Below are 12,122 nucleotides of genomic sequence, written 5' to 3'. Positions count from 1 at the left end.
TATATTTTATATGCATTGAATATTAAAGTAAGATAAATAAAATTAATTCTATTTTAGAGAAGTATTATTTCATTAGAGCAAGTATTTCCTAATATCCAAAATGTCAAATTCTTTCCTCATGAGAAAAACAAATAGTACTATTATTAGGAGACATGAATATAGTACAAGTAAACATAGGAAATAAGACAAATATATTTTAAAGTTAATAACATGCAGAATATGTACAATATATTGTTACTTTATAATTATATCTCATTTAAACTAAATCCAATAAAAATTAAAAGATATCCTTATTTCAAAACAGATATTACATAGGATTGAGATTTAAGGTTATGTCTCTAATTATGTTATTGTAATTTGAAATGACAAGATATGCTCAATATTTGGAGATCTTTTTTCCTAATACTTTTTTTCTCAGATGCTTGATTTAACTCAGTAACTATCACTTTTTCTCTTTACTAGCATCATTTAAGAATATATGATTTTTTGTTATATTCAAGTTGTACTACTAATGAACATTTAAGTTCTTAATTTTGCTTTCATTCTTGGTGCACTGTGCATACCTATGAACTTTCATGTGAACTGATATTTTAGGAGGCAAGATAGCCTACCATTTGGTCAAGAAATTTTATATCAGCACAAAAATCAACTACGAGGGTGAATGGAAACAAGATAGATTTGTATACGTATGTGTGTGTAGATAAGTGAAGAGAGGAACAGAGTTATATTGAACTAACGACATATCAGAATGAAAATAGACTTCAAAACGACAGTCTCAGGGGAGAGTAATATTGTTAACAAACTAGGCTCATTTTGCCCAATGCACAGCAAGCCAAATGCTGGGACACTGAGGTTTACAGCAAAGATTGGGTTGACTCCAAAACCAGTTCAGCAAGAACACTGGAGAATAACTCTCAAATCCACCTCCCTGAAGGCAAGGGGCTCAGGGGTATTTTGGGGATAAAGAATAAAGAATCAGCGTGGTTTGAGGTGGGGGAAACGTGTGTAAATGTGTTGGAAAAGGGAGAGACAATTGTGTAACTATTATAATCAGCTCTGTCTAGTTTCTGTGGCTCAAACTAGACACAGCTGACTCCAAGTTACTGGAAAACAACTCAGCAAATATTATTTAGGTTATGTGCTGCTTGGAAGACAGGCAAGTCTTTTGTAGCTACAATTAAAACGACCTTGATTAGTGACAACAGGTTACAGGTGAAACGCGTTTCACTAATGATTATCTACAGTTTCAGCAGCTCTAAAATGCCGATATGAGTCATTTCTGAATTTGCTCTCCTTACAAGAAGAACAACCAACAACCACTGTTCATGGACAGACACCACTGAAAGAATCCTAGAACACAGGGTGATTCTGAAGCACCCTCTGAACTACAGATACCAAGGTGGATGCCACGATAAGGGTAAGAGGAGCAGCTACACACCGACAGCGCTGGCATAACTCAGTGATGAGAGGTCTCCCTTGAGCTTACAGTTTCTCCAGTGGGAAAAGAGAGCCCAGGGTGGTCTTCTTCAGTGTTGTGGGTCACTTTTTGGGGGTCCCTGCTAACTTTCACTCCATGGGAATCACTGGGGAATCTGCTGGGCTTGACCCCTGGGAAAGTGATGGTGAAAGACAAGGGGGAGGGGCTTGCAGTAACTAGCATGGGATCTCGGTAAAACGTCTGTCTCGGTTAAGGGCTTACATGAGACAAGATAGGCGGTGTTAGGAACAAATACTTTGGAGCCTGACGGGCAGGTTAAATTCTGGTTTTGCTGCTTACTAGAGGTACATTCTTTGGCAGATTACTTAGTCTCTATTACACAGTTTACTCTTTACTAAAGAATAATAAAAGAAGCGACCTCATATAGTTATGGTATTAAGTTAGTCATTTTATGTTACTGAAAAAGGTCAGTTTTCATTCCAATACCAAAGAAAGGCAAGGCCAAAGAATGCTCAAACTACTGCACAATTGCACTCATCTCACACACTTAGTAAAGTAATGCTCAAAATTCTCCAAGCCAGGCTTCAGGAATATGTGAACCATGAACTTCCTGATGTTCAAGCTGGTTTTAGAAAAGGCAGAGAAACCAGAGACCAAATTGCCAACATCCACTGGATCATGGAAAAAGCAAGAGAGTTCCAGAAAAACATCTATTTCTGCTTTATTGACTATGCCAAAGCCTTTGACTGTGTGGATCACAATCAACTGTGGAAAATTCTGAAAGAGATGGGAATACCAGACCACCTGATCTGCCTCTTGAGAAATTTGTATGCAGGTCAGGAAGCAACAGTTAGAACTGGACACGGAACAACAGACTGGTTCCAAATAGGACAAGGAGTTTGTCAAGGCTGTATATTGTCACCCTGTTTATTTAACTTATATGCAGAGTACATGATGAGAAACGCTGGACTGGAAGAAGCACAAGCTGGAATCAAGATTGCCGGGAGAAATATCAATAACCTCAGATATGCAGATGACACCACCCTTACGGCAGAAAGTGAAGAGGAACTCAAAAGCCTCTTGATAAAAGTGAAAGTGGAGAGTGAAAAAGTTGGCTTAAAGCTCAACATTCAGAAAACGAAGATCATGGCATCCGGTCCCATCACTTCATGGGAAATAGATGGGGAAACAGTGGAAACAGTGTCAGACTTTATTTTTCTGGGCTCCAAAATCACTGCAGATGGTGACTGCAGCCATGAAATTAAAAGACTCTTGCTCCTTGGAAGGAAAGTTATGACCAACCTAGATGGCATATTGAAAAGCAGAGACATTACTTTGCCAACAAAGGTCTGTCTAGTCAAGGCTATGGTTTTTCCAGTGGTCATGTATGGATGTGAGAGTTGGACTGTGAAGAAGGCTGAGTGCTGAAGAACTGATGCTTTTGAACTGTGGTGTTGGAGAAGACTCTTGAGAGTCCCTTGGACTGCAAGGAGATCCAACCAGTCCATTCTGAAGGAGATCAGCCCTGGGATTTCTTTGGAAGGAATGATGCTAAAGCTGAAACTCCAGTACTTTGGCCACCTCATGCAAAGAGTTGACTCATTGGAAAAGACTCTGATGCTGGGAGAGATTGGGGCCAAGAGGAGAAGAGGACGACAGAGGATGAGATGGCTGGATGGCATCATTGACTTGATGGACGTGAGTCTGGGTGAACTCCAGGAGTTGGTGATGAACAGGGAGGCCTGGCATGCTGTGATTCACGGGGTCGCAAAGAGTCGGACACGACTGAGCGACTGATCTGATCTGATCTGATGTTAAGCATTTAGAACTTATTTCTTATCACCTGTAATTATTTTGTAGAAGTACTTCAAATATCTAGGGATATTAATGATAGCTAACTCTTTTCGTAGAACTTAATTTGTGCCAGGCACTTGACACTTGTAACTTCATTTAATGCATTCAGTTACTCTCTGTGTGCCAACAGGAAAGTAATGGCATATTCAAAACAAATAATGTAAGGAGAGGTGAACCTACTTAAAGAAGGGGTATTGATAGCATAGGACTATCACAGCAAGCGGCCTTTACCAACACTAGACTTAAAAAGGCAAATGGAGTTACTGGCACCTAGTGCCTGTAACTATATGAAAGTTGCCAGACAGAAGCCGTAGTCTTTCACAGTCGGATGTAGCTAATATACAGTAATTTGGCAAGAAGAAAGAATATGTATAGTATCACTTATGTGTGGATTCTCAGAAACAAACAAAAAAAGTCAAACTTAGAGAATGAAGAAGTAATTGCCAGGCTCGGACACGACTGAAGCGACTTAGCAGCAGCAGCAGCAAGGAGTGAAGGAAATAGAGAGAGGTTGGTGAAAGGTTATACATTTTTAGCTATAAGATGAATAAGGCCTGAGGAACTAATGTAAAATATGGTGACTGTAATTGGTAACACTGTATTGTATAATATAATTGAAATATACTAAGAGAATAGAACTGAGTGTTCTCATCAACAGTAACCAAGACAAGTATAGAGGTGATGTGTATGTTAATTAACTACATGGTGGGAATCCTTTCATAATATATATGTGTAACAAATCACCATAATAGACACTTCAAATATCTTGTTGTTGTTCAGTCACTAAGTCATGTCTGACTTTTTACCACCCACGAATTGCAGCATGACAGCCCTCTCTGTCCTTCACTATCTCCTGGACTTTGCTCAAGCTCATGTTCATTAAATCGGTGATGCCATCCAACCGTCTCATCTTTTGTCACCCTCTTCTCTTCTCGCCTTCAATCTTTCCCAGCATCAGGGTCTTTCCCAATGAGTCAGCTCTTCTCATCTGTGGCCAAAGTATTGGAGTTTCAGCTTCAGCATCAGTCCTTCCAATGAATATTCAGGGTTGATTTCCTTTAGGATTAACTGATTTGACCTCCTTGCTGTCCAAGGGACTTTCAAGAGTCAGTCTTCTCCAGCACCACAATTCAAAAGCATCAGTTCTTTGCTGCTCAGCCTTCTTTATGGTCCAACTCTCACATCTGTACATAACTGCTGGAAAAACCATAGTTTTGACTATATGACCTATGTCTGCAAAGTGATGTCTCTGCTTTTTAATATGCTGTCTAGGTTTGCCATAGCTTTTCTTCCAAGGAGCAAGTGTCTGTTTTTTTAATTTTGTGGCTGCAGTCACTATCTACAGTGATTTTGGAGCCAAAAAAATAAAATAAAATATCTTACAATTTTGTTAATTATATCTCAATAAAGCTAAAATAATGCAAGCAGTATTTATAGAAATAGACATAAGTATTATATACACGTTATATTGAAAAAAGCATTTGTTTTGGCCAGATAAAGTATTTTATATTTGAGTGAGACAGTGATAGTGTTAAACTGAAAAAGTCATGTCTACGCTTTGGACAAGGTTCAAGAAGAAAACATACAGGGAAAAAATTATGTGTTTTGAGGCTGTCCACATTATATCATTTTAGACTAAGTTCCCATTTTCCTTCAATTTCTGCTAGGAACTGGTAATCTGAAACAAATCATAATGACATGGAAATTAATCCCAAGACAGGTGAGGAGATTGTTTAAGAGCACTGAGTCATATTAAAGGAGTTTAAGTCACTATGCTATGCTAAGTCACTTCAGTCGTGTCCGACTCTGTATGAGCCCATAGACGGCAGCCTACCAGGCTCCCCTGTCCCTGGGGTTCTCCAGGCAAGAACACTGGAGTGGGTTGCCATTTCCTTCTCCAATGCATGAAAGTGAAAAGTGAAAGTGAAGTCGCTCAGTCGTGTCCGACTCTTAGTGACCCCATGGACTGCAGCCTACCAGGCTCCTCTGTCCATGGGATTTTCCAGGCAAGAGTACTGGAGTGGGGTGCCATTGCCTTAAGTCACTAGTGCCAGATAAATTAACTTTGTAAGGACATTTCTGCAGTCTTAACTTTTTCCGACTTTTTCCAAAGGGCACTTTTGCCCAATGTCTTGACAGTACCTCACATTCAACTTGTAAATGGCATTATTTTTTATGGCTGAGTAGTATTCCATTGTATACGTACCACACTTTCTTTATGCATTCATCTGTTGATAAACACTTAGGTTGCTTCCATGTTTTGGCTGTTGTGAATAGTGCCACTGTGATCATAGGGATGAATGCATCTTTTGAATTATAGTTTTCTTTACCATCTGAGTCACCAGGGAAACCCCAAAATACTGGAATGGGTAGCCTATGCATTCTCCAGGGAATCCTCCCAACTTAGGAAACAAACTGGGGTCTCTGGCATTGCAGGTGGATTCTTTACCAGCTGAGCCATCTGGGAAGCCCAGGTATATGCCTACGAGTGGACAAATTCAACCTGTAAAAATAGTTATCCTCCAACCCCAAACTTCTACTTTTTTTCTTAATCTGCCTGCCTGCTCAGTTGCTCAGTCGTGTCTGACTCTATGCAACCCCATGGAATGTAGCCTGCCAGGCTCCTCTGTCCATGGGATTTTCCAGGCAAGAATAATGGAGTGAGTTGCCATTTCCTCCTTCAGGGGATCTTCTTGACCAGGGATTGAACCCGCATCTCTTGCATCTCCTGAACTAGCAGGCAGATTCTTTACCACTGTGCCTTCTTAATCTGTTTCTTAATTAACTTGATTCTCCTAGCCCTGAACCTTCATAGTTCTGTCTTTCCCATTTGATGAGTCTGTACTGCTGCTGCTGCTGCTGCTGCTAAGTCGATTCAATTGTATCCGACTCTGTGCGACCCTATAGACGGCAGCCTACCAGGCTCCCCCGTCCCTAGGATTCTCCAGGCAAGAACACTGGAGTGGGTTGCCATTTCCTTCTCCAATGAATGAAAGTGAAAAGTGAAAGTGAATTCGCTCAGTCGTGTCTGACTCTTAGCAACCCCATGGACTTCAGCCTACCAGGCTCCTCCATCCATGGGATTTTCCAGGCAAGAATACTGGAGTGGGGTGCCACTGCCTTCTCCAATGAATCTCTATAGCCAGTTATTTTTCAGATGCTGCTGGCAAGCTTTCTACGATTTTTTAAATCTCCTACCAATCCTACTCAAGTAATCCTAGTTCAGTCTTTTCCTACATATTAAAGAACTGTTATACTGAATGTTTATAAAAGAATACAAGGCTGAGTAGTATGCTGCTTATGCTGTGAATGATCTCATAATTTAGTCTCCCTCACTCCTTGATTATTGTGTCAACTACTTTCTGGCTGCTTTTTACCCATTTTTGTTCCAGTCTGATTAATCCTGAAAGACTACCTACCAGTTACAATGCAGAAAATAGATCTGATCATATCACATCCTAATAATCTTTACATGAGCCTTTCCTGAATCACCAAAATTCCATTATGGATGAATAAATGGTGTGTAAGTAGTTCTAAAGTTAATGGTTCTTATTGGCTCCACTGTAAGCATTGGAGAGTGGGCGGTGAATAAATAAACAAAGGTACATTCTCTTGGAGGAAAATCTCTGGGCTGTTTGATGATTCTATATTGATGAATAAAAAGAAAAGCTCTAAGAAATTCTCTATAAGGTTAACATCTGGTATATGAATTTGAAAAACACATGCCTTTTTGTAATTAATTTACGTTGCTATGATTCTAAAAGTTTTACAGTGGTGAATGGGACTATAACCTTCAAAAATTAATTATGCAACACTTTAATAGAATTTTTATTGCTCACTTGTCTTTTAGGAATACTGCATAAAACAGAGAAAATAAAATACCTAATTGCTGTATTAGAGGCTAAGCTATAAAAGGAATAAACTTAAGTAGTTTCTTGCCTATCATTCCTAAAATTCTTAAATTCTATAATAAAATTATCATTCTACAAATTTAAATACTCTAATGATGTTAGTCATATTAGATTCAGTCATTTTCATAACTTTTATTTAAGCTTTCCTAATTTTAAGAAACAAAAAGGAAGAGGAGATGGACACTACAGTACTGATTTAAAGGGATATTATAGTCACTCAAGAATAAGTATTTCTCCTCCAAGCAGTGCCTAGATAGGGCATCTTTAATTATTACAATTTATTAGACTTAATAATTTTACTCACAACAGAATGAGACAGTTAAAATGTCACTTCACAGATAAAGAAATTGAGGTGCATAGCATTGAAATAATTTGCTCAGGGTCACATTGCTATTAAGAGCTGGAGCTGGAATTTAAGCCCCAGGTTTTGGTCATAGTGACATTCCTAGATCTTTCCATTTTGCACTGTTCTTCCAATCAATATTTTTACTAGACTATTTATCACTGCAAATATTCCAAATCCAATTACAGAAGTACTCAGGGGTGAGTTAAATTTTGGCCTCCAACTGCAGCTCATTGGAAATGTGGTAATGGTTCTTCAAGAACTGTCTTGATTTATCTGTAATCTTCCTCTTGGCTTGTTTCAGAGGGCTGCAATGCTGCTTTGACGAATACCTCACTGTTTAATTATCATCACTATTTGTAAGGTTTTCTTACGTTTGCAACATAGTTTTCCAGACTCATTTTTCCCTGATTTTTATTTCTTCTGCATAATTTCTTTCATGTTGCTTTCTTTTTCTCCTACCCAACTCATGATTCACTTCTGTCTTTTCTTTTCCATTCTATAGACATCTGCCTCTAGTTTAACCTTAATTCCTATAGTGGAATTTTACTTTTTGTTTCCACTTATCCTGCAATAATCCTTTCTTTTCCTTTAACAACTTTGATATTTAGAAGAAAACATTTTATTCCTGAGCAAGCCCAGTGACGGAATCAAATTTTCTCAAAAACAATGCAAATATTCTTATATTGCTTTTCTTCTTTCTCAAATTTAAGCCACCTGCTGCTGCAAAAACATTTACATAAGTGACATTGCTCAAGGGTTTTTAAACAGAAATTCCTACTTGGTGAATTGCTGAATTTGCTTTTTAATCCTTTGCTATTCATCTGCATTTACATTTGTTCACCTTTTTTTACATAAGACTATGTGCTTTTCCTTGATGATGATGCTTTGAAAATAATACAAAGCTGTTAAATAAATTTGCTTTCAATAACTAAAGTCCATTTAAGACTGAACCTATTGGTAACTAAGAATAATTTGTAAATAGCTAGATTTCTTAATCCGGGTGTTTAGATAATAATTGCTAGCTCTTTCATTTCTTCCTTCAGTTGTACTTTGTAACGACAATAGAATAGGTATTATTTGATAGGTATTCCTTACATATTAAAAAATTTCCTTACCAGTATAAATTATACTCAGAAAAATCTGATCTATTTGATTTCCATGAAAATATATACCAGGTAAAATAAGAATCATTGAAAACTATAGGAATTCTAAACCGTTTTCACAGAGTTCAACTTTTTGAATAAGCTAATTCTGCTAAGTAACCACTTAGAGTAGAAAGTGCAGAGTGCCTTCAAAAATACTGTACTGATTTGGAGTTAGAGTCATATGGCTTTTTCATTTTCTTTTGCAAGACCTAGGTGCAGTGTTGTGCTGTGCTGTGCTTAGTTGTTCATTCATGTCTGACTCTTAGGTGCACAAAATTTGGCATTTATACACTATCGGCTTTATGTCAATTCTGGAAGGCAGGTACAAATGTCCTGGAAAAATTCTGATCATAAATAATTGAAAGGTGATATCTTCATGTTAACGAAGCTTTTAGCTGCATCCTACCAAGATCACAATGTGCATGTTAGGATATGAATTAGAGTGTCTGGTGGACTTTCATTGTTGTTTAGAGACAATCTTTGTATAGTTGATCCTAGTCACCTAAAATAGATATTAATAGATAAGTACAAGGTCAACTGCCCTGATTGCACAGTCACTTGAATCCTTTCATCATAGTTCAACAACGGAAGGGTCACATGGTGGGAGCGGAAAAGTCAGGGAGGGGAAGGGAAGTTAGCGGATACAATAGGTTATCTGGGCTGGAGGTCAGATCTACAGAATAAGTGGTCAGGCACTTGGGCACACATAGATGAAGTATGAAGGTCAGCAAACCAAGTGATGGCATCAAATGCCCACCAAAGGCGTTGGTGAACCAACATTCCCTGGTCAATCAAAGTCTCATGTCAAGAGTTTGTGCAGTCAGCAGCTTCTGGCTGGGCATGGAGTGTATTATTTTTGCAGAGTAAAAATAGCTTAGACTTTTATATAAGCACTTCATGAATAATAAAATGTGTTAAAAGTCTTCACACACCTGATTGATTCATATAATATTGAAACCCCCCAAAGGAAAATGTTGTTTTTACATCGAGGAAAGTGCTAGGAAGTCACAAGAACTTGACACTTGGCCATGTGTTCTGAGGAAAATGTTTCATATGGATCTTGTGCTCATTAGTAGCACTATGTTAATGCCTGAACTCACACGTGAAGCTTAGGAACATTTGTGGAATAAGAAACTACATAATTCCAACCCTGCAATTTGTTTCAATTCCCAAATAGAATAGATGTACTCTCCTTGTATTTGGCTTCTCTAGGTCTGATGAGGCAGAAAATTTTATGGAAATCCTGGGATGGTCATGTTGTGATAAGAGTTTCTTTGCAAAAGTAGGTCAGCTGGACTCCTTATGGCTGAATTTTAAAAGGAAAACTGATACTTTTGACTAGTAATTACTAAACTGGTGCTGCTGATACTGGCACTAGGCTTACTTTTATTTGTGTGTGTGTGTGTATGAGCATGCACATGTGTACATATGCATATAAATATGTACTTAATACTTTATGTGAAGTGAGATAAAAAAGTATGCTTTTTTAAGCTAAATTGATTAAATATAAAGAATTATTCTTTATTTTCAGATAACGAAATTCACACATTTTTAAGAAAAATTAATTGTTCTTTTGTAAAATAATTATAAAGGAACTGAACTATAGTGAAATGGTTTTGTTTTTTAATTAGTAGAGACTACGTGCCAGACACTGTTCTTACCTATTATCACTACAAATTGGACTTGTCATCTACTGGTAGAAGGGTTAAATAATGAACTGCTGCAACTGCTGACCTACACCACCACCTGAAACGAGTTCACAGTGGAGATGTGATGAGGTACTTTGCGCCCTGGAAAAAACTGAAAGAACAGGTCTTCAAATAGATATTTTCAGGAGATTTTACGAGCTTGATTTTTGTATCTTCTCATATCTAGAAATGCACTGAAATCCTTCATGGTGAAGTCTGCTTCTCCTGACTAGAAGTAACCTTCATGAGACTAGCAGAAACCTGTGAAAAATACGGGCTTGCATTTACTCCCCCTTAACCAAAATCACATGTATACTGGCCTTTCCCCCCCCACCCCCACTTTCTCAGAACCATCTTAAATGTTGTCTCTTGGGCTATAGTCTTTATTTTGCCCCAGATAAAACTTACCTCATAACTTTCACATTGGACCATATATTTTCAGTCAGCACTATTCACATATGCCACTCCTATGGTGGCTGCCTTAAAAAAGGGCCACATATTTTTTTTTACTTGTCTCATGCAAACGTGGAGTTTATTCCTTTTCCTTCCAAGTTCTGTTATTTGCTGTGACCAATAGCAAGTGGCACAAATAACATTTTTATTACCTCCTAGCCTCAGCCTCAAGGTGTTTTTATAGATTCCACTGTTTCCCAGTTGGAATGTTGTTTTTACCTCAATGTAAGAAAATTTAAGTGTCCTCCAAAGAGGCCATAAGGAGAAGACAGATCAAAGCAGCCCAGCTAACCATCAGATATGTGAGGGTGGCCATCCTGAACCACCTGGATCTAGTGAAGCTCCTGGATGATAAATTCATGAATGATCCCAAGACAGGGAGTCCCAAAGGAACTATTCTGCTGATCCCTGCCCAGACTGCAGAATCCCGAGGATATGAAGTGGTTAATAGTTTAAGCCACTTACTTTGGGGTGAACATGTTATGCAACAAGAGATATCTAATGCACTTCATTATCTATTGTGTCACTGGTATGCTGTTATTATACCCATTTTATAGATGAGAAAACTGAGATTTGGGGATGTTAACAACTTGCCAAAGTCATACCCCAGCAGGTAGGGATTTCTTAGATTCAGGTATATGCAAAATTTTAGAGCCTAGTATGTTATTTGTTTTGTTTTTAAATATCCATACCTATTTTTAAAAGTTGGTGATACTTTGTAGTCCTGTACATTAAAAAAATGCATTTTGGTGAAATAAAAAACTTAGAAACTACTCTCAGAGTATTTATCATATTATAAGGCATGAGACAATTATATTTAATGAAAACTCTCTATGTGCCCATTGCTCAGTGTCTTATCTGAAGTCCGTGAAAGCTATGATAGAGGGAAAGTTAGGCACATAGGTGTTTTATTTGGAAAATGATTCCAGGAAACAGGAGTAAAGAAATAACATAGAAAAATGAGAAAACTATCCAAGGATACAAAATTAAGTTGGGATTTGTTACTGGTCACCTGATCTCTATCCAGTGGATCTTCTAAGGGGTCTTATGAAATTAGCTCATGACTCCTTACACTTTGAAGAATGGGAGAAAACTTTACCATTGGGAAGAGTTGTTTCATGGATGCTAAGTCTGCACACTTCTAGGTAACTCCAGCCTCTTACAGTAGGAAAGCAGCAGCAGGGAGCACCGGCATGAGGAAAGGCAGTGCCAAGTGCATTTTCACAAGCTAGTCAAAGTTTGCAATGAAATGATGACCAGAAGGAGGAGGAGGTGAGGCCAGGTGGA

At 38.1% G+C, this 12,122-nt stretch overlaps 1 long non-coding RNA gene across 1 annotated transcript; it reads left to right on the top strand.

The window, feature by feature from the left end:
• Window positions 1-1,292: 1,292 nt before the first annotated feature.
• On the top strand, window positions 1,293-11,554 carry LOC147364668 (uncharacterized). The gene is made up of 3 exons (XR_015134861.1): window positions 1,293-1,417; window positions 10,326-10,472; window positions 10,570-11,554. It is a non-coding gene; the product is annotated as an uncharacterized LOC147364668 (long non-coding RNA).
• Window positions 11,555-12,122: the final 568 nt, after the last annotated feature.

This window comes from Bos grunniens, chromosome 10 (genome assembly GCF_055505025.1).
Source record: "Bos grunniens cultivar Pamir isolate PY7600 chromosome 10, Bosgru_T2T1.0, whole genome shotgun sequence".
NCBI classification, from domain to species: Eukaryota; Metazoa; Chordata; class Mammalia; order Artiodactyla; family Bovidae; genus Bos; species Bos grunniens.
Note: the sequence above shows the minus strand (reverse complement) of the source record. Positions and strands in the feature narration are given on the sequence as shown.